Consider the following 23,202-nt stretch of genomic DNA (forward strand, 5'->3'; position numbering starts at 1 on the left):
GACTGACTATTGTATATAAATTTCAGGCATAGTTTTGACTATATGTAGTTGCTAAGTTCTCTCCCACTACACATTCACCTCTTCACTGTCCTCTCTACAAGCACATGCAGCATAAAATAGACGTGGGCCCCTAAACTGGCTCCAGCAGAAAGCTTCCAGAGCTTTCGCAAATGTATAGTGTGAGCTTACCATAAACCGGGCCTGGTGCTAAATGCCAGAAACCCAGTGATGGAAGATATGGTCCCTTCACTCAAGGAGCTCATTTTAGATGACTATAATAGTGTAAAAGTGGTACTTGTCCCAGGGAAACATAGATTTTAGCAGGGATCCAAGGCTTAATATAAAGGACTAAAGTTCAGTATCGTAGGAGACACAATCACTCTTCAAAGTATTCTTCGATGAAACCCTGAAAGGGAATACCTCATTTAGTGAAGAATTTTACAAATTTTAGATTTCTATCCCTTCTCTTCCTCTTTGTATCTTTGACCTAGTAACTTCTCGTAGTTTTTCCATAGCACAGAAGTATGAGATCAGTCATCATTTACTGTCAAGAGCCAAAAGGGAAACTACACAGACCAAAAAGAGGAAATCTTTATATTTCAGAAATTTCTAGAAGTTAAGGGAAAAACTTATTTTTCCCTTAAAAACCTAAAATAATTTGTAAAGAGAGTGATCTGTTATTACCTTGAAGTATGATAATATTATTTTAAAGCAATAAATCCAGTCTGTTTGATACCGTAGTTTGTGGTCATAATTTCTAAAGTTTTTAATCTCTTTGTTTTATTTTGAAAACCAAGTTAAGTCCTTTTAAAGATAACATGTTTAGACTGGTCTTATTACTAGGTTCAGAGGATGAAAATATGTTCAGTTCGATTAAAAAAAAAAAATCAACCATGAGGTAATTCTAGATTTTTTTTGCCTTTAGACATCATTTGGTCACCATAGTAACACAGTACTTTACTACCAAATATCTATACAGCAAAAAGGGAAGAGAAGAACAGGCAATTACTTACTGGTTATTTGGGAGTACAGAATATGACTATTGGGATAATTCAAGATTAAATATAGATTCCACCGGGGATCTGTTTTAGCCAGGCAAGCTAATTTGATCTTCTAGTAGCATCAGCTGAACAAAATTTGTAGGCAAGTCAACTGTTGACATCATTTGAAATAACACAAGCAGGAAAGAAGCATAGTTTAGTAGTTAAAAATCATGGACTCTGGGGTCAATTTCCTTGGGTCCAAACCCTATTTCTAGGGTTTGCTAGCTGTATGATCTTGGGAATGTTCCCTGATTTCTCTGTGCCTTGGTTTCTTCATTACCAAAATGTGGGTACTAATAATACCTCCCTCAGAGGGTTATTATAAAGATTAAATGACTGATTATTTGTGCTTAGAATGATGTCTTGCACATAGCAATAACTGTGTAAGTATTTTTTAAAAGATGAAATAAAATTTAAATTTGCTAACTTCCCTCTTTGTGCTAGGTAGAAATGGTCAAAGATACCAAGATTTAAGTACATAGCAGATTATTTTAGCCTGTAACTTTAGAAGATTCCTTTGAGAACTTCCTGGGAGCCTTCTTGATGGCTATTCTGTAAGATTTGGAAGTCAGTAGCACTCTACTATCTAAAACCAGAGCTGGAAATAATCATAAGCTCTCCTTGTATCAGGAACATCAGAAGGAAGACAATTGCACAGCACAAAGAAACAGCACGCCTGCCCGCTCAGGCTCCCTAAGCCACTGCCAATAACCTCTGGGAACATGGGCACAGAATAAGCAAGGGAGGAAACAAGATTTTATTGCCATGACAATGAAATCTAGTTGATTTCAGTAATATTTTTTTTTCCTTCTTTCCAGGGCTCAAAGAAAAAATCGTTTTCATCAATTAGTACTTTGTTTTACTAATTATCATTGTACAAAATTTCCATCAATTTTTCTTCAACAGGCACTTACTCTGGTAAATTGTTCCTTTTACAGAACTATCTAGGCATCTTTTCTAAACCTGCAACAAATCTAAAGCCCCTAACCAACATCTAAGCCATGACAAAAATCTCTAAATTGCCTGGAAAAAAGAAGGTATTATGTTCTCTAAGCCAAATTTCAGCCGCGATACCACAGGATCCCTAGCGCATACCTTCATCTGGACTTGATTTCAGGGATGGTCTCCTTTGGTCTTCTCCGTCAGGAATAACCCTTGCATAGGAGTTTGGAGAATTCAATAAACCACCAGGAAAGCTTGGGAACACATTCATTTCTGTCCTCTGCCTTCCCCTTGGCTCGTAGCCTGCTTCCTGGTAAGAAGACAAGATGACGCTGTACTGGGTTGACTGTTAAACCATCTTCCCGCCCCCAGCCCCACTCTCTTGGTGCCCCTCCCTTATCCTTTCCAAGGCTCTGGAATGTGTCACATGGGAAATGGATCATGTGGTTCAAGGGGGGAATGTGGCCATCTTCTATCTCCCTTCCCCCACTTTTCCTTTCAGGAGCAAAGCAGCAGAAATCTCCGACCTGATTGGCTCTGACCAAAAATCTCCATATGAAAAGGAAAAGACTCAACCAAACCTCCAGCCTTCTCCACTTTCTTTTTTTGTTTTATTTCTCATCTGAACGTTTTATTATGGACATTCAGAGTTGCTTGGTAGTGAGGGAAATGATGCTTTCTTCCCAGCCCCTTTCTTTCTTATTATCAATACCCTAATGTGACAAGGTGTTCCCTAACCTCCGTCTGGAACCCACTTAGCATAACTGAGACAACTGAGTGTTCAGCACCAAGGACAGCATTGCACCCCCTTCGGCGTTCATTAAAGCCATTTGTCTACTTCACTCTCAGGTAAATAAAAATATTTTTAAAATATTTCCCTGAGGTCTTGTGTCTAAATATAAGTCAGACCACATATTTAGGGCCCTGATGTTTTCTACTATCAATTTATTGCTACTTTATAAATACAATTTTTACATATCATTACAAGGCCATCCCATGCGTACCTACCTCCCTGTTGCCATCCCATCACCCATCCCCATCCTTTAGATATGCTCCATGTTTTAGGGGGAGGGGAAATTCTCATAACATAGTTTACTATACACCCATATATCTATGCTCATGAACAAGACAAAATAAAGCACAGAAACACACAGGATTTCTTAAGTGTGTATATCAAGATGTCCTTAGTCCCATTCCTAGGCCTCAGGCAGGGTTGAATTAGAGAAGCAGGGAGAAAGCCTAGTAGAAACTGTTTTTGTGCAGGGTCTATCCTGCTTTGCTGACGTCCCTGTTGCCATGGTGCTAGGTAACAGCTGAAGGGGATGATTTCTTTCAGAACCGGTCACCATGGGACCCTGCTGACTAAAGAAAGGAAGAGGAAAAAGGACTGAATTGCTGAGGAGGACTTTCAATTAGCATTTTCAGAGCCAAATTTACCTAATGGGCCCTTTCCTTATTAAATTGTTGCTGACCCTAAATCCTAAAAGGATTCTAGAAATTAGTATGGACACTGTGATGCTAACTCCCTCCATACTCCTCTGCTTTTTTCCCTAAAAATCTATTTAGGTGCAACTGAATGAAAATGCCAGCTTCACAGGGTGACTGTGGAGTGCCATCACAGAGTTGGGGGAAGGACACAGGAATCTATATTTTTCTCAGGTTGGGACTTCTGATTTTTACGAAGCCATTCATCTTAAGTCCTAACAACCTTAACTTTACAACCACACCTGATTGTTGACACAAGGAACAATTTGTGAATGTTTTACAATGTTATAGGAGAAAGCACAAATATTTTTGAATGTGAGTTGCTGAATGATATTAAATAAAAATAAATTTGATTAAAGTCAATCCTTTGGATAGAATTTGGGCTACCTCCATCAGGAAGCTCTACGTTTATGTCATTAGGCTGGCATATAACTGATTGTTTCTAACTCAGAGTCCTTACCATGGCAATTCTAGATATTTATCTTGGGGGGCAGAAATACTTTAAAAAATTTTCTTAATGTTTATTTTTGAAAGAGAGACAGAGTGTGAGCAGGGAGGGGCAGAGAGAGTGGGAGAAACAGAATCCGAACCAGGTTCCAGGTTCCAAGCTGTCAGCGCAGAGCCTGATGCAGGGCTCAAACCCACAAACCGTGAGACCATGACCCAAGCCGAAGCCGGATGCTTAACCGACTGAGCCACCAAGGAACCCTGGCAGAAATACTTCTAATGTGCAGGAATGCAAACTCTGTTAAAAAAAAAAAAAAAAAAAAAAAAGAGGCTGCACAAGGAAGCTGGAGTATAATTTCAAGAAATCAAAATTTCTTCCTGGCTCAACATTCACAGCTTAAGATGTATTTACTTCTTTTATTTTAGGAGAAGAGCCAGGTTAATTCCAGTTTTTCTAAATAAGACAGAGAATTTCAACTTGGCTAATTCTAATGCTTGTAGCTTTCAGAAAATTCATTTATCAGGAAAGCCGATAGGTGTTGAAGAAATTCTTAGAAAGCCAGCAGGACGATGACTTAGATATCATCTATCTTTTCTTAGTCAATAACAATAACGAGAACAACAAGAAAAACAGCTAATGTTTAACATGTCCCAGTTATTTAGTACATGTCATTTAATCCTCCTCCCAAACCATGAGACAGGTACTCTTATAGACTTTCTTGTTTTATAGAAGTGACTGAGGCTTAAAGAGGATAAGTAATGTGCCCCAAACTACACAGCTAGTTAGTGTGGGAATAAGCATTTGGAACTATTTAATCTGACTCCAGAGCAGGCACACTATACTATACTATTCTACATCGTGAATAATGGACTAGACTAAAATTACTTGTCAATTGATTGTAATGTGATTCACTACTAAGGGCCTCTGACAGGAGAAATTAAAAAGATTGCTTTAAATTATTTGAGACATGGGCACCTGGCTCAGTCAGTTAAGCATCAAACAATTGATTTTGGCTCAGGTCATGATCTCATGGTTTGTGGGATCAAGCCCTGCACTGGGCTCTGTGCTGATGGCACAGGGCCTGCTTGGGATTCTCTCTCTCCTTTCTCTGCCTCTCCCCTGCTTGCATGCTCTCTCTCTTTCAAAATAAATAAAAATAAACTTAAAAAAAATCATGAACTTTCTGATTGCTTTAAACCAAATCGAAAGCAAACTACTGTCCAACTGTCTGAGAGATTTATTAAAATAGTTTTCTTAAGGGGCACCTGGGTAGCTCCGTCAGTTAAGCGTCCAACTTCAGCTCAGGTCATGATCTCGCAGTTTGTGAGTTTGAGCCCTGTGTCAGGCTCTGTGCTGACAGCTCAGAGCCTGGAGCCTGCTTTCAATTCTGTGTGTGTGTCTCTCTCTCTGCCCCTCCCCTGCTTTCGCTCTGTCTCTCTCTCCCTAGCAAAATAAACATTAAAAAACTTTTTTAAAATAGTTTTCTTAAAACAAAGCTCTTTTTACAAAAGAATGCCGGCTAATGAATGCAAAGTATAATAGTTAGGAGCAGCCCTCAATGAAATAACCTATTCAGTAAAGGACCAAAATGGGCATTCAAACTATTAAATGAGGACAGGTTGTTTGTAGATGATTTGCAAACTGCAAAGGCAAATGTATTCTGGAAGGGGGGGGGGGTCATCACCATCTTGACTATGCCACCAAACAACTTGCAATTATGTGCCAACATGAAGCAATGTGAACTACCCAATATTACTAATGAAGTACTCTTTCATAAAATGTTCAACCTGAATCTAAACAAACTTCTATTCATAGCGTCTAGTTTTTTTTAAAGGGCAGGGGTTGGAGACCAAGTCATAAGATGTTATGAGGAAATAATCAGCCAAATCGAGAATACAGACTATTCTACAAGGGAACTTATCTAGACTTATCAAAAGTCAATGTCATGAAATGAAAATAAAACAGGGGCACCTGGGTGGCACAGTCGGTTAAGCATCTAACTCTTGATCTTGGTTCAGGTCATGATCTCACAGTTCATGAGTTCCATCCCCATATCGGGCTCAGTCCAGAGTCTGCTTGGGATTTTGTCTTTCTTTCTCTCTGCCCCTTCCCTGCTTGTGCACACATGCTCTCTCTCAAAAGAAATAAACTTAAAAAAACAAAAACAAAAACAAAAAAACAGGTGTGCTGCTTGAAGGGTGTGCTGTTACAGATTAAAAGAGACTAAAGACCACAGTTGCAAAGGATACGATTTGCTGACGTGCTGACTGGGGAGGGAGAGAGAATGGAAATAAGTAGCTATAAAATATTTTTGGGAGGCATCTGGGTGGCTCAGTCAGCTTGAGCATCTGACTTTTGATATCAGCTCAGGTCATGATTGCTTAGTGTGGAGCCTGCTTGAGTTTCTTTCTCTCTCTCTACCTCTGCCCCTCTTCTCCATTCCCGTTCCCTTTCTCTAATAAAAATTAATTAATTAATTAAAAATATTTTGGGGACAATTGGTGAAATTTGCATTGTGAAATGGATATTAGATGACATCACAGAATTGTTATTTATATTAGGTGTAGGAAATGGTTTATAGGAGAATTTTTTTATTCTTAGGAAATGCTTAAGTATTCAGGATAAAGTGTCAAGACGAATGCAAGTTACCTTCAAATAGTTCAACAACAAGAAAATATATGTATGTATATATACGGAAAGTGTGAGAAAATATGGCAAAACAATACAATTGGTGAATCTAGGGGAAGAGTGTATGGGTGTTTATTGTACTTAAAGTTATTGTACTTAAACTTTGTCATCTGAATGAAAAAGTAATAAATACTGTTCTATGCTAGAACAAGGACATGCCACATGGAGTCTGTCCCTTTCCAGGTCAGGTTTAGTGAGAAAGAAAGTGAGATAAAGGAGAATAAAGCAGTCAGAAAACTGGACTTGATCTCTTTCTAGGACGAAGTTGGATATGAGAGTACTCATTTTCTACTGTGGCTATAACAAATTATCACAAACTTAGTGGCTTAAAACAACACAAATATTAAAGTTTTATAGCTTAGAAATCTGACAGGGGTCTTACTGGACTAAAATCATGGTGATGGCAGGGCTGCATTCCTTTCTGGAGGCTACAGAGACAGAATCTATTTCCTTACCTTTCCCAGCCCCCCACATTCCTTGGCTTGTACCCCTTTCACTCCATCTTTAAAACCAACAACTTTGTACCTCTCTAACCATTATTCCATAGTCACATCTTCCTTTGACTCTGACCTCAGACTGAAAAGGTTCTTTTAAGGACCAATGTCATTAGATTGGGCCCACTCAGATAATCTCCCCTTTCAAGGTCCTTAACCTAATTATATCTACAAAGTCCCTTTTGCTTTGTAAGGTAACAACATATTCATAGGTTCCAGGGGTTGGGACATGGACATCATTAGGGAGCCCTTATTCTGCATACCACAGTGAATTGCCTCCATGTTGAGAGGATCTCTACCGTTGCTCCTCTTTGGGGACCACTGCCCAGGTCCCTCATACCACACTCTCTGCACTTTCCATAGCTATTTGGGCCAATGGCAAGTCTCCAACAGTGTAGTCAGACAGAGATAGAGCAGTCAACTATCCCAGGCTGTTCCTATTCCCTTGAAGCATGGATGCTGAACTAACAGCCAGGGGGCTGCCACGGACAGATGAGGTGACTCCATAGCATGGGCCAAGAAGAAGCTGAGTCCACAAGGGGAGGTAGCCAGTACTCCCTGGGAACTTTGCCTGAAGCCAAAAATGGGCCATGAATTCACCAGCTCCAGGCTTCAGCATCACAGGCCAGCAGATTCCCCAGTGATCAGGCCAACAAGGGACATCATGCCAGAAAACTGCCAGTACATACTCTATGTCCAGAATGAAGCCAGGGGATTCTATCTCTCTCATCAATTCCACAAAAATGTGTACATTACACTTCCCCACCCCCCATACAAATGGATGTTATCTTCAGAGAAGATGCAGGACCTCCTTGGAAGGCATTGTGAAACATGAAACATATTTTATCCAAAGGAGACTTATACTACTTAAAGGAATTGTTCAGTGAAATTGAACTATATCTGAGACTGAATTAGACACTTAGGGGTTTTTTTTTCCTTGTAACCTAACAATGGTTTTAAAATATGATATGACTCCTTTCAAATGGTGATACCTAATACTACTCCCCTTGAATGTGGACCTGACTTAGTAGCCTATTTCCAATGAAAAGAATGTGGCAGAAGAGATTCTATGTACCTTCTAAAGCTGGGTCATAATAAGGATAGTTTCTGCCTGGCTCACTAACTTCTTGGACTGTTCATTCTAGGGGAAGCCAGCTACCATGTCAGGACATTCAAGCTATCTTATGAAGGGGCCCACATATGGAAAACAGGCCTCTCACCAACCAGCACCAAGGAGCAACCATGAGTGAGTTGCCATGGCAGCAGATCCTCCAGCCCTAATCAGGTGACTGCAGTTCTCATCAATATTAGGACTGCAACAATGTTTGACACCCGAAGCCAGAACTGCTCAGCTGAGTTGCTCCCAAATTCCTGACCCACAGAAATTGTGAGATGTTTATTATTGTTTCAAGTTACTGTGTTTTGAGGTATTTTGTTATATAGTAATAGATAACTAATACACAAGTGAAAACTCTGGAAAAAACAAGATACCTATTCTTTCTTGGCATAGCTGAGTTAATTAAGTGTAATTAAGTTAATTAAGTAAATTAAGTGTCCCTACTACATATGTGTATGTTCCTTATACAGAAGTTATGTGGTTTCATTAAGTCAAGACACTAGGAAGGGGAGAAACAATTAGCCACTTAACAGTGTTGTCTGGGGGAAGAAAAGCTAAGTAGATGGAAGTAGGTTATAAAGACTCAGAAGAACTGTAGGGAATTCTAGAACAGGAAGACAGACCTAAGACGGGACTGAAACAAGTGACCAGAAAGCTGTCAGAGCCAAGACTGGCACTGACTCTACCTCTTTCTCTATGAGGCTACAATGCCTATCATCTCTTACTTTCTCATAATCAGCTATGTTCACCTGCTTCTCTCTTTTTTAAAATTCGTATTTATGTATTTATTTTGCGAGAAAGAGAGAGTGTGCACGTGTGTGAGGGAGAGAAAATTCCAAGCAGGCACCATGCTATTAGCACAGAGCTCAATGTGGGGCTTAATCTCATGAACTGCGAGATCATGACCTGAGCTGAAATCAAGAGTTGGATGTTTAATTGCCTGAGCCACCCAGGTGCCCCACACCTGCTTCTCTTTTGGTATCAGTCCATCCTGCTTTATATTGCATTACTGGCCCCCAAATGGCTGGTCCCAACAGACCCAGCTGGCTCTGAAATGTACACGACCTTACCAGTTCAATGTTCCTATCTAAGTAACCCAATTTCAATTAAAAACAAACTACCATATAATCTAGCAATCCCATTTCTGGGAATATCTCTATCTCTAAAGGAAATAAAATCAGTATCTTAAAAAGATATCTGCATTCCAGGTTCACAAAGCATCATTCACAGTAGTCAAGATATGGAAACAATCTCAGTGTCTGTCAATAAATGAATGGATAAAGAAAATATGATACAGACTTCAGAAGATGACAGAGAAGTAGGCGGACTGAGATTTCCCTCGTCCCTCAAACACAGCTGTATTGAGGCCAGAACACTTGAAACACCCAGGAAATCTATCTGCAGAGTAACAGAAAAATCTCCACAGGTGGAGGGAGACAGCTTGGCCAGACAGGTGCGTGTAGGTGAATTGGGGGACATATAACAGAGTGGGCACGGAGGGGAGGGATCCCCTTATGTGGAGAGACAAAGGGGAGAGAAAGAGAAGCTGTATATTGTGGTTGTGTGTTAGGACAAGAGAAAAACATCTCCAGATCACAGACTGAGGAACGAGAAATACAGAGTACCAGTCTCTACTTCGTAAACAGCCTTAGGAGCTGAAGATCCTAATTTTCAAAAGTGTGCGATTTTCTCCAAACAACACCTAGGGGTGGGGAGCCAGCCCCAGGGCTTAGTAGCAATCTCAGGGGCACACTGGGAGAGAATAATCCCCTTCCTGGAGTACTGTGGAAAGAGGGGTTACTGCCCCACCAAGGACCAAAGAGTCTGCAGGCACCCAACATGTTGGGAGAGTGGAGTGGTGCTACCCCAGAACGGGGTTGCATGGTGCAGGATCCTTTAAAAACAGGTGCTGAATCCCAGCCCACTGCCTAGGAGGTGTGGGAGACTGTGGAGCAGGATAGGCTGACCACTGGGACTACTCTTCGAGGACCGCCTAAACCGTGTGGTTTGAGACGCTGGTCAGGGGAGGAGAGATTGGGGTGTTACCATTTTTATCTCCATTACCAACACGGAGGGGCTTCAGAGAACAGGACAGCGGCCCCCAGTGGAGGCGGGACCTGCTTCCTAGAGAGATTGACACTGACCCAAACCAAGCAGCATCTCATCCAGACCAGCACAGCTGCAGGTCCCAGGCACCAACAGACAACTGTCCTGCGGTTTTGTATGTTAGTCTGTTGCTCTTTTTTTTCCCTCTTTTCTTTCTTTCCTTCTCTTCTTTTTCTTTTTACCCTCTTCTTTTTTTTTTTTTTTTTCCTTTAGAATCAGGCTCGTAGTTTCTGATTTGATTTTTGGTCAATTTTTATTATATATATTTTTTCTTTATTTTTTTTCTTTCTCTTTGTTGGTTTTTTTAATCAGGCATTTTTACTCTATTCCTTTATACCTCTTCTATACCTCCTTCTTTATTTTCCTTTCTCTGGATTAAGCCTTAAAGTTTCTTTGATTCTCTACTTGGTCTTTTTTTTTTTCGCCCCTTTCATTTTTCTCCTCATATGAGATCAGGTCCCCTGCCCATTCTTTTTTTCCAGAGTTACTTCAACAACAAATTAAAGCATACCTGGTGGAAAGTCTAAACAATCCACTACTATGAGTAAGGAGGAGCTTTGTAGAAGACTGACCAGTGGGATAGAGCAGGCAATACACAACAACAGAGAGCACTGACACACTCCAAAAATACTTCCTGAAGTTCCAAGCCCTGGACAGTGTATGACCCCTTTTTAATATAGTATTACTTGCAGGTGCAGGACATATAACAAGCTACTAAAGCATGTAAAGGACAGAAAACTAGCCAAAATGATGAAACAGAAGAATTCTCCTCAAAAGAAATTCCAGGAAGAAATGACAGTCAGAGAATTGCTTAAAACATATAAAATATATATCTGAACAAGAATTTAGAATAACAGTCATAAGACTAATAGCTGGGCTTGGAAAAATCATAGAAGACAGCAGAGAATCTATTGCTGCAGAGATCAAAGACTTAAGAAATAGTCATGATGAATTAAAAAATGCTATAAATGAGATGCAAAATAAACTAGGTGCAGTGACAGTGAGGACAGAAGAAGCAAAGGAGAGAACAGGTGAAATAGAAAATAAAATTATGGAAAATGATGAAGCTGAAAAAAAGAGGGAAAGGAAGTTACTACACCACAAGGGGAGAATTAGAGACCTAAGCGATTCAATGAAATGAAATAATATCCATATCATAGGAGTTCTAGAAGAAGAGAGAAAGGGGCAAAAGGTTTATTTGAACAAATTATAGCTGAGAACTTTCCTAATCTGGGGAAGGAAATAGGCATCCAAGTATAAGAGACACAGAGAACTCCCTTCGAAAACAACAAAAAAAGGTCAACACCATGACATATCATACTGAAACTGGCAAAATACAAAGATAACAAGAGAATTCTGAAAGCAGCTAGGGACAAATGGGCCTTAACCTACAAGGGTAGATACAAAAGGGTAGTAGCAAACCTGTCCACTGAAATTTGGCAGGCCAGAAGGGAGTGGCAGGAAATATTCAACATACTTAATCCTTTATCCAGCAAGGCTGTCATTCAAAATAGAAGGAAAGATAAAGACTTTCCCAAACAAAAACTGAAGGAGTTCACGACCACTAAACCAGCCCTGCAGGAGATCCTAAGGGGGACTCTGTGAGTGGAATGCTGCAAAGGACCAGAGATATCACCACAAGCACAAAACCTACAGATAACACAATGACACTAAATCCATGTATTTCAATAATCACCCTGAATGTAAATGGACCAAATGCCTCAATCAAAAGACATAGGGTATCAGAATGGATAAAAAAACAAGATCCATCTATATTCTGCCTATAAGAGACTCATTTTACACCTGAGGACACCTGCAGATTGAAAGTGAGGAGATGGAGAACTATCTATCATGCTACTAGACAGCGAAAGAAAGCCAGAATAGCCATACTTATATCAGACAAACTAGACTTTAAAACAAAGATTGTAACAAGAGATGAAGAAGGGCATTATATCATAATTAAGGGGTCTATCCATTTAGAAGATCTAACCATTGTAAATGTTTACATCCCCAACATGGAGGCACCCAAATATATATATCAGTTAATTACAAACATAAATAAATGTATAGATAATAATAGTGATTGTAGGGGACTTCAATACTCCACTTACAACAATGGATGGATCGCGTAGGCAGAAAAATAAATAAGGAAACAACAGTCCTGAATGACACATTGGACCAGATGGACTTAACAGATATATTCACAACTTTCCATCCAAAAGCAGCAGAATACACATTCTTCTCAAGTGACATGGAACATTCTCCAAAATAGATCACATACTGGGTCACGAAACAGCCCTCAACAAATATAAAAGGATTGAGATCATACTATATATATTTTCAGATCACAACTTGAAACCAACCACAAGAAAAAATTTGGAAAGCCCCTAAATACATGGAGGTTAAAGAATATCCTACTAAAGAATGAATGGGTCAACCAGTAAATTAAAGAATAATTTTAAAAATATATGGAAACAAATGAAAATGAAAACACAACAGTCCAAACCCTTTGGGATACAGCACAGGCAGGCCTAAGATACACTGCAATCCAAGAAGTAAGAGTTCCGGGGCACCTGGGTGGTTCAGTTGGTTAAGTGTCCGACTTCAGTTCAGGTCACGATCTCACGGTGTGTGAGTCTGAGCCCTACATCGGGCTCTGTGCTGACAGTTCAGAGCCTGGAGCCTGCTTTGGATTTTGTGTCTCCCTCTCTCATTGCCCCTCCCCCACTCGCATTCTCGGTCTCTCAAAAATGAATGTTAAAAAAAAAAAAAGTAACAAAGGTCCCAAATACAGAACCTAATTTCACACCTAAAGGAGGAAGCAGAAAAGAAAGCACAAAGCCAGCAGAAGAGAAATAATAAAGATTAGAACAGAAATAAACAACATAGAATCCAAAAACAAAACAAAACAGATCAATGAATCCAAGAGCTGGTTTTTTGAAAGAATAAACAAAATTGATAAACCCCTAGCCAAACTTCTCAAAAAGAAAAGAGAGAGGACCCAAATAGATAAAATCATGAATGAAACAAGAGAGATTACAACAAACACCTCAGAAATACAAACAATTAGTAGAAAATACTATGCAAAATTATATGCCAAAAAACTGGACAACCTGGAAGAAATGGACAAATTCCTAGACACTCACACACTACCAAAACTCAAACAGGAAGAAATAGAAAATTTGAATAGACCCATAACCAGCGAAGAAATCGAATAGGTTATCAAAAATCTCCCAACAAATAAAAGTCCTGGGCCAGATGGCTTCACAGGGGAATTCTATCAGACATTTAGAGCAGAGTTAATACCTATTCTTCTCAAGCTGTTCCAAAAAGTAGAAACGGAAGGAACGCTTCCAGATTGATTCTATGAAGCCAGCATTACCTTGATTTCCAAACCAGACAAGACCCCACTAAAAAGGAGAATTACAGCCAATATCCCTGATGAACACAGATGCAAAAATTCTCAACACGATACTGGCAAATCCAATTCAACAGTATATTAAAAAAAAATTATTCACCGGGGCGCCTGGGTGGCGCAGTCGGTTAAGCGTCCGACTTCAGCCAGGTCACGATCTCGCAGTCCGGGAGTTCGAGCCCCGCGTCGGGCTCTGGGCTGATGGCTCAGAGCCTGGAGCCTGTTTCCGATTCTGTGTCTCCCTCTCTCTCTGCCCCTCCCCCATTCATGCTCTGTCTCTCTCTGTCCCAAAAATAAATAAACGTTGAAAAACAAAATTAAAAAAAAAAAATTATTCACCAAGATCAAGTAGGATTCATTCCTGGGCTGCAGAGCTGGTTCAATATTCGCAAATCAATCAACGTGACACATCACATTAATAGAAGGATAAGAACCATATGATCCTGTCAATAGATGCAGAAAGAGCATTTGACAAAATACAGCATCGTTTCTTAATAAAAACCCTCAAGAAAGTCAGGATAGAAAGTACATAACTTAACATCATAAAAGCCATATATGAAAGTCCACAGCTAATAACATCCTGAGAGCTTCCCCCTGAGATCGGTAACATGACAGAGATGTCTACTCTCACCACTGTTGTTTAACATGGTGTTGGAAGTCCTAGCCTCAGCAATCAGACAACAAAACAAAATAAAAGGCATCCAAATTGGCAAAGAAGTCAAACTTTCACTCCTCACAGATGACATGATACTCTACATGGAAAACCTGAAAGATTTCACAAAAAAACTGCTAGAACCGATACATGAATTCAGCAAAGTCGCAGGATATAAAATCATTGTAAAGATATTGGTTGCATTTCTATACACTAATAATGAAGCAACAGAAAGAGATATCAGGCAATCAATCCCATTTACAATTGCACCAAGAACCATAAAATACCTAGGAATAAACCTAACCAAAGAGGTAAAAGATGTATATGCTGAAAACTATAGAAAGCTTATGAAAAAAACTGAAGAGCACACAAAGAAATGGAAAAACATTCCATGCTCATGGACTGGAGAAACAAATATTGTTAAAATGTCTATACTGCAGATTCAATGGAAACCCTATCAAAAAAGCACAAGAATTCTTCACAAAGCTAAAACAAACAATCCTAAAATTTGTACAGAACCACAAAAGAGCCCAAATAGCCAAAGTAATGTTGAAAAAGAAAAACAAAGCTGAAGGCAAAACAATTCCAGACTTCAAACAGGCAACAACCTCTTTGAACTCAGCCACAGCATCTTCTTACTAGACATGTCTTTGGAGGCAAGGGAAACAAAAGCAAAATGAACTATCTGGGACCTCATCAAGATAAAAAAGCTTCTGCACAGAGAAGGAAACAATCAACAAAACTTAAAGGCAATTGATGGAATGGGAGAAGATATTTGCAAATGACATGGCAGACAAACAATTAGTATCCAAAATCTACAAAGAACTTATCAAACTCATTGGGGCGCCTGGGTGGCTCAGTCCGTTAAGCGTCCTACTTCAGCTCAGGTCACGATCTCGTGGTCCGTGAGTTCTAGCCCCGCGTCAGGCTCTGTGCTGACTGCTCAGAGCCTGGAGCCTGTTTCAGATTCTGTGTCTCCCTCTCTCTCTGACCCTCCCCCGTTCATGCTCTGTCTCTCTCTGTCTCAAAAATAAATAAACGTTAAAAAAAAATTTTTTTTAAAGAACTTATCAAACTCAATACCCAAAAAACAAATAATCCAGTGAAGAAACGGGCAAAAGGCATGAACAGACACTTTTCCAAAGAAGACATCCAGATGGCTAACAGACACATGAAAAGATGCTCAACATCACTCATCATCAGGAAAATATAAATCAAAACCACAATGAGTTACCACCCCACACCTGTCAGAATGGCTAAAATTAACAACTCAGGAAACAACAGATGTTGGTGACGATGTGGAGAAAAAGAAACACTTTTGCACTGCTGGTGGGAATGCAAACTGGTGCAGCCACTCTAGAAAACAGTTATGGAGATTCCTCAAAATATTGAAAACAGAGCTACCCTATGACCTAGCAATTGCCCTACAGGGTATTTATCCAAAGGATATAAAAATGCCGATCTGAAGGGGCACATACCCCGCCCCCCAGTGTTTATAGCAGCACTATTGACAATAGCTAAAGTATGGAAAGAGACCAAATGTCCATTGACTGATGAGTGGATAAAGAAGATGTGGTATATATACAATGGAATATTACTTGGCGACCAAAGAGAATGAAATCATACCATTTCATGGATGGTATTGGAACGTATTATGCTAAGCAAAATAAGTTGGTCAGAGAAAGACAAATATATGATTTCACTCATATGTGGAATTTAAGAAACAAAACAGATGAACATAGGGGAAGGGAAGGAAAAATAAGATAAAAACAGAGAGGGAGGCAAACCATAAGACACTCTTAAATACAGAGAACAAACTGAGGGTTGCTGGAGGGGTGTTGAGTGGGGGGAATGGGCTAAATGAGTGATGGGTATTAAGGAGGGCACTTGTTGGGATGAGCACTGGGTGTTATATGTAAGTGATAAATCACTAAATTCTATTCCTCAAACCATTATTACACTGTATGTTAACTGACTTGGATTTAAATAAAATTAAAAAAATAAAAATCTAAAAGCAAAGTAGGTGCTCAACAATAATGTTCCAGGACATTGAACAAACAGGACTTTTGGGGACTGACTTAAAACAACTTAATTTTTATTCTCCACTGTCCATCTAAAAACACTCTGCAGGGGTTGGGTCTTCTCCCATCCCCAAAAGAAAACCTGGGCAGTCCCATCCTTTTTCTGGTCACGTTTAGGTAAAAATAGCAATTAAAATATCCAGTCCTGTATATTAGTCACGATTTGTCCCTTAAAGTCCAGGCTTTCCCCCTCCCCCCTGTTTGTGCCTGCTACAGATAGGGAAGCTCACATTTTGGGTAAGAGTGTGCCACCTCTCTCTCCCTGATTTGTTTGTCTAACGGCATTCCAAGAACTTCACTCAAATATCCTCTTTGAGACCCCTTTCCCAGTCACCATCTTGCCTTTTTATGCCCTTGATAAGGGTGAGCATTCCAGAGTACTCTAATCCATTCTCACCCCCGTATAAATTGCGGAAACCCTACCGAGTGGTCTGTCTGTGGTATTTCTTGTCATAGAATCTCAGGTAGGTAGCACTCCTATTTTCACATATTTAAAAAAAACTTTTTTTAATGTTTATTTATTTTTGAGAGACAGAGACAGAGCATGAGTGGGGGAGGGGCAGAGAGAGGGAGACACAGGATCCAAAGCAGGCTCCAGGCTCTGAGCTGTCAGCACAGAGCCCAACGCAGGGCTCAAACCCACGAACCATGAGATCATGACCTGAGCCAAAGTCAGACGCTTAACCGACTGAGCCACCCAGGTGCCCCTTCACATATTTTTATAACAGTTGGACTAAACTGTCACTGCTTGGGATTTTTCTATTTCTAACTTTCAACATACTTCCCTCCTTAACCAGAGTTCCCTATCCTCCTACCCCATTCCACTCCTCACTTCTGCTTCATAACCTCTATTGACCCCTGGAGAGTCTCTGACTCCCTTCTCTCCTTACCTAGCCAATAATGTTGAGTCATTTCCCCAATGCTCTTGCAGATGACTAGACAAACGAATGTGCTTCTCAAGAAAAGGGACCCGATTAAAGACAGGTTACCTTATGTGGCAGAAGATATTTCTGGCCATTACTGCTACATTTGGAGTTAGCCATCCAAAGACTGAAGTAATAAGGTGGTTTCAACTTCTGAATCACTTATATCCCTAGAAGCAAGAGTTGTCCTACTAAAAAGTCACTTATCTCTTAGAAGCTCAAATTCTTGACCCAGACATGCCATCCCTCCTGTTCCAAGTGATTTTCTATTCACTAAAAGACTACAAAAATAGGCTTACATCTCACCTTTGTCATCTGTTACTACCAACAAAACTACTTGTGTAGTCAAAGCAGCCACAACCCTGATAGGATTCATGGCCAATGGCCTGCTGCATACTTCCCCACATGCACCTTCACATCATACACTTCAGTGAGGCCATGATGCCCCCCGACCCCGAACTAATGGGGCAGAGCCAGGAAGGTAACCCCACCCCACTACAGACATCAGCCCAAGATTTACTGCATGGTAAAGCAATAAAGACATCATCATCTGCGTTGCCTGTCCTAGATCAAAAAATCAACTTGGGAGGCTCAAAGTCCTCTATCTCTACAGCAAGACCCATTTATTCCTGGGGCCTATATTATTGACCTCATCACTTTCCTCTCCCCAAATCAAGATGCTTACCACACTCTTATCATAGTGTCCTCTTTCCTGAATATAGCTCACTATGCCCTACTCATTTGCCCATCTCAAACACTAGCCTTTATTCCTCTAGAAATTTTTCAAATATATAGCTATACAAATGGGTAGTCTTAAACCACAAGTCTAATTTTCTTCTTCTTCTAGAGAGAACTCTTAAAGCAATGGTTCTTTTCTTTTTTAATGTTTATTTATTTTTTGAGAGAGACAGAGACAGAGTGCAAGTGGGGGAGGGACAGAGAGAGAGGGAGACACAGACTCTGAAACAGGCTCCAGGCTCCAAACCATCAGCACAGAGCCCAACGTGGGGCTTGAAACCACAAATCGCAAGACCATGACCTGAACCAAAGTGAGACGCCCAACTGACGGAGCCACCCAGGTGCCCCTTAAAGCAGTGGTTCTTAACTTTAGTAGCAAAATGAAGAGCTTTAAAAAGTACTGATGTCCAGACCCCACTACCAGAGATTCTGATTTATAATTGGTCTAGAGTGAAGGCTCGGCATTTTTTTAAACCTCCCCAGATGATTCTAATGTGAAAGCAACATAGAGAACCTGTCTTAAATACAGATGGCCCAATGCTACACAGGGCTTCCATATTTGAGGGGTAGATGACATACATAAATGTGGGAGGCTCAGGGAAGAAATTCTCATTTGATGATCATAAATTACATATGTTCTATATAGTAATTCATGCAGCCATCTCAACAGTACCTCATTTCATCTTCACAATCATCCTATGAGGTAGGCACTGTTATTCTTATTTTACAAATAGGGAAACTCAGGCACAGGGAGGTTGCATAACCGACTAAGGCAAACCCCAGGTCCGATTTCCAATTCCACGCACTTTCTGTGACACCATACTGAGATGTCAATGCCTCCTACAGCTGGATGATCCCACTCCCTAAAATAAGACACCCAGGCTTTATCCCAGAAATACTATTCTATTGCATCCATGAATTTTTCCTGGAACATTTTTCCATGAATTGCATACATATAGCCCAGCTACTAGGCTATACTTTAAGCTGCCAAAATGAAGTAAAGTGCTCCAAGGGAGAGCTCCTTGACAGGGGCCTACTTCTTTTTTTTTTTTTTTTTAATTTAATGTTTTTTTTTATTTTTGAGACAAAGGGAGACAGAGCATGAGCGGGGGAGGGGCAGAGAGAGAGGGAGACACAGAATCAGAAGCAGGCTCCAGGCTCTGAGCTGTCAGCCCAGAGCCTGACACGGGGCTCGAACCCACGAACCGTGAGATCATGACCTGAGCTGAAGTCGGACGCTCAACCAACTGAGCCACCCAGGCGCCCCAACAGGGGTCTACTTCCTTATTGAAGTACTTCCATTCTCTAATTAATACCTGCAGTCTTTCTCCATTACTGCTTAAACTTAAACTCCATTACAACTTAAAGCCTGTGGCTTTCTAGATTTAGTTTTTCTTACAGACAAAGCTATACTGCCTACCTACAAACCATTCTTTTGATGGTCTCATGAAATTAAGTACTCCATTGCTCCTCTGCCTTGGACTCCACACAGTACACAAAGAATCAAAATTATAGAGGCTAAGCTGCGTAAGATTGCTGCCAATATCAAGATGGACTCTAATACATAGTGAGCTGGGTAACTAGAGCTAGAAGTATGTATTTTTGTAACGCACCAGTGGTATGTTTAAGGGACTTGGTAACAAATTCCACCGTGTCACTCCATGAAATCCACATTGCATGCCGGCTGACATACAGGGTGGGTGGGAGGTGGCAGGGACCAGGGGACTTACTGGGAGAGAGAGTCCTGCAGGTGTCTGCGTGGTAGCTTTCAGACGTTGCAGGACAAAAATCCAATGCTTGTGCAGGTGTCCCACGTATCCTGAGAAAGAGGTAAGATTAGTCAGTTCTCTCAAGACAGTTCCCAATTTCCTGACTCCTGTTACTTTAACTGTTCGTTCTAAGCCTAACCTCAGCCCTTGTTCACGGCTGCGCGTTTCAGAATCCTCCTTGTTCCACCCATTTAGGGACTTCCCAATTTTCACCTTACGAATCACGGCCTCATCATTTCTGCCTGTTTACAAACATGCACAGGTTCACACTATTTTCGGGAAAACTTCTTCTCCTTGCCAATTGTCCTGTCTTTCTAGTCTCACCTCTCGCGTGTGCTGTATAGTTACTGCCTTCATTTACCTCTCAAATTTTCCCATCTCCTTCCCACTGCACTACCTCAGTTCAGCAGTCTCCCATGGTCTCCAGTAAAGAAAAAAAAAAAAAAATCTTGGCCCCCTCAGATTTATTCCTTTAAGTCGCTCCCCGAGTTATCTTTCCAAACACATAAAAGTCATCCTTATTTTAAAACCTTGATCCGCTCTCTCACGCCCACTCCTTTATTACTGGATTCGCTGAAACCCTCCTCTCACACAGAATTCACAGCCAATATACAAGGGAAAGAAGGGACGACTACGCAGTCATACAGAGTTATGACTGCAAAATCTTGAAGAACGTAGCGGTGTGTGCTTGACTCCCTCGGACCTTTCTGGAGGGCCAAATTTGGTTTACTACTAACCCCACAGATAGTTTCAAAGTTTCAAACCTTGTTCCCGCGAAAAAGGATTTAGTCAGGCGCATGCGCAATCGTGCCCTTGGAAGTGCCGCTTTACTCTCGGGCAGATCTCGCGTTGTTTGGGGAAGCGCCCGAGAGTAGCAAATTTTGTGCGGCGTTGTGAGGCCTTTTTTTTTTTTTTTTTTTTTTTTAAAACCCTCCCAAGCTGGGTGGATTAGTGTTGTGTACAGAAGATCGAGACTCTGCGGCGAGAACAAATGAGGCCGGTATAACTAGCTGACATGCTAGCGGCAGTTCTCGGGGGTCGAGGTATTCTACGGACTTCTCTGCAAGTCCCCAAGGCTGCGACACTCAGGAACCAAAGCCAGAAATAAATAAAAGTAGAAAAAGCCAACCAGTTTATCACCTCAAGAAGCAGCGTTTTGTTTTGCTTCTCCACTTTTCACTAGACGAAAAATCCCCCATTGGCTACCAGGCCACCGCTTTACCCTCCTGCTGTCAGTGCGCCTGCGCGGCGTTTGTTTACCAACTCGGGCGACCGCTCGGTCCCGCTTCCTGGGCGCCGGCGTTTAGTCTTGATATGTAATTCATACTGAAAGTCATGTTTTCAGTCAGGAAGGCGGACTGGAAGTTAAGAACAGGCCATTTTAAGTGTAATTCCGAAACTAGCGAAAATACGAACGGTAATGAAAACCCTGAAAGTTAGAAATCTTTGCCTTGTCAGACCTGTCGTGGAAGAGCTTTAGAATGAACGTGACGAAGGTGACAGCAGCACTCTCTCCATTACTGAGAAGTGACAGGCAGCAACAGTAAATCCAAAAGCTCAGGTAGTATTTGGTACATATTTAAAATACGGGCTCTGTTATGGAAAAGATGCAAATAAACCTAGCCCCAAGGCCGTCTTGCTCGAGCAATGCCTCAGGATTAAGACTGACTTTTGAAGCAAAGTCAAAAGGCAGCCATGCAAATTTAGAAACCAAAAAGAGAGGTAACTCTAGAAGCAATAGCCATCAAAAGCACAAACCAATAAGCAAATGTTAAAAGGTGGTTTTAAGTTCCCTTCGGAATCCGTTTCAGGTGGTTTAGAAGTCTGTGATACTAAGAAAAAATGAGAAGACCTGGTGGAACTTAATGTTATCATGACTGGATCTGTTTGGGGAGAAAAAAAAAAAGGCAGGCAAGCTGATTTTTTTTTTTAAGTATCTTTGTGGAAGAATTTCTAACGATGCATTTTAATGTGCTCAGATGCAAACTTACATAACTGGTTGAGCTAAACCCGAATCTTAGAACTGTTATAAAAACATAGATGTTAGTAATTTGGCAACTTTATTGCGCTCTATTTGTTAAGTTTTAAATGATGAATTTGAAGACTTGGATTTGGGACAGAAGAAAATTTCTAGAAAGGAAAGTGTGATTTTTAGGTAGCATGAAATTAAGTAGAGAAAAACGTATGGATGTGTGCAGGTGCGGCCAAATTTTGAAGGCTTTGGACAGTTTCCAGCAAGGTTCACATAGAACCTCCATTTTAAAAAGCTAGCCCCTGGATTTTTCTATGTTCAAAATGATAGTAAAATTTAGTAAATCTTGTTAGTTTGGATACCCTACCTTTTAAAGCAAATTTGTGCCAAAGTCAGAAGTGACTTCAAAATCCTGCTCTGTTATCTAAAAGTACACTTATTTGGTTGAGGAAGGTGATAACCAGTTTTCGAAGCCAGGATTGAATTGACATTTTCTTCATGAAGGAAAAGAAATGTAGATAAGGTGAATTGATTCTTTGTTCACCTTAATGATTAAGACTGAGTCATAAAGACGGCTGGCTTACTTTGTCAAGGCAATCAACAACTGTAAAACAAACTGAATACTTTTATTGCACTAGATGAGATGGCTCTAATGAAAATTAAGTATGGGAATTGGATGAAGAGTTGATAAAGAACTGTGAATCCTTTGAGGCTCCTCGTTCATTTACATGTGATAAAAATGTTAGTGTAACACTGGTAAGTGGTCAAATAAAGTTTCATCTTTGTTCCCGGAAAAAAATCCTTTGATGAGTAAAAGAAAGTCATTAGTGGGTTGGTTATCCATTCAGTCTGTCACATGACTCAGGAAATACACTTACCAAATTTCCACAATCAGCAGCTGAAAAAGCTACCCATACAATTTAAAACAAAAAAAAAGTTTTTTTTTTCAACTTATTTTTGGGACAGAGAGAGACAGAGCATGAACGGGGGAGGGGCAGAGAGAATGGGAGACACAGAATCGGAAACAGGCTCCAGGCTCTGAGCCATCAGCCCAGAGCCTGACGCGGGGCTCGAACTCACAGACCGCGAGATCGTGACCTGGCTGAAGTCCGGCGCTTAACCGACTGCGCCACCCAGGCGCTCCCCAAAAAAAGTTTTTTAGCAGTATTCTGGGCAGTGTGTCCTGTAACTACCCTGACACTATAAAGCAGTGAAAAACTGTTGTCATTTTTATCCACGTATTTTTGTGAATCTGGGTTCTTGAATTATGGTGACCTCAAGACACGTAAGAAATTGATGAACAATGAATCTGATATGCATTACCAATTA

At 40.6% G+C, this 23,202-nt stretch overlaps 1 protein-coding gene across 1 annotated transcript in view; it reads right to left on the reverse strand.

The window, feature by feature from the left end:
• GPR19 (G protein-coupled receptor 19) overlaps positions 1-20,705 on the reverse strand; it is a 41,211-nt gene extending 20,506 nt beyond the window's left edge. The window contains exons 1-3 of the mRNA XM_047867110.1: positions 20,666-20,705; positions 19,863-19,951; positions 2,139-2,295 (exon numbers count right to left, since the gene is read on the reverse strand). The gene's annotated coding sequence lies outside the window, so the exon portion shown is untranslated. The remainder of the gene's footprint in view (positions 1-2,138; positions 2,296-19,862; positions 19,952-20,665) is intronic.
• Between the last annotated feature and the right edge of the window lie 2,497 nt (positions 20,706-23,202).

This window comes from Prionailurus viverrinus, chromosome B4, assembly GCF_022837055.1.
Source record: "Prionailurus viverrinus isolate Anna chromosome B4, UM_Priviv_1.0, whole genome shotgun sequence".
Taxonomy (NCBI): Eukaryota; Metazoa; Chordata; class Mammalia; order Carnivora; family Felidae; genus Prionailurus; species Prionailurus viverrinus.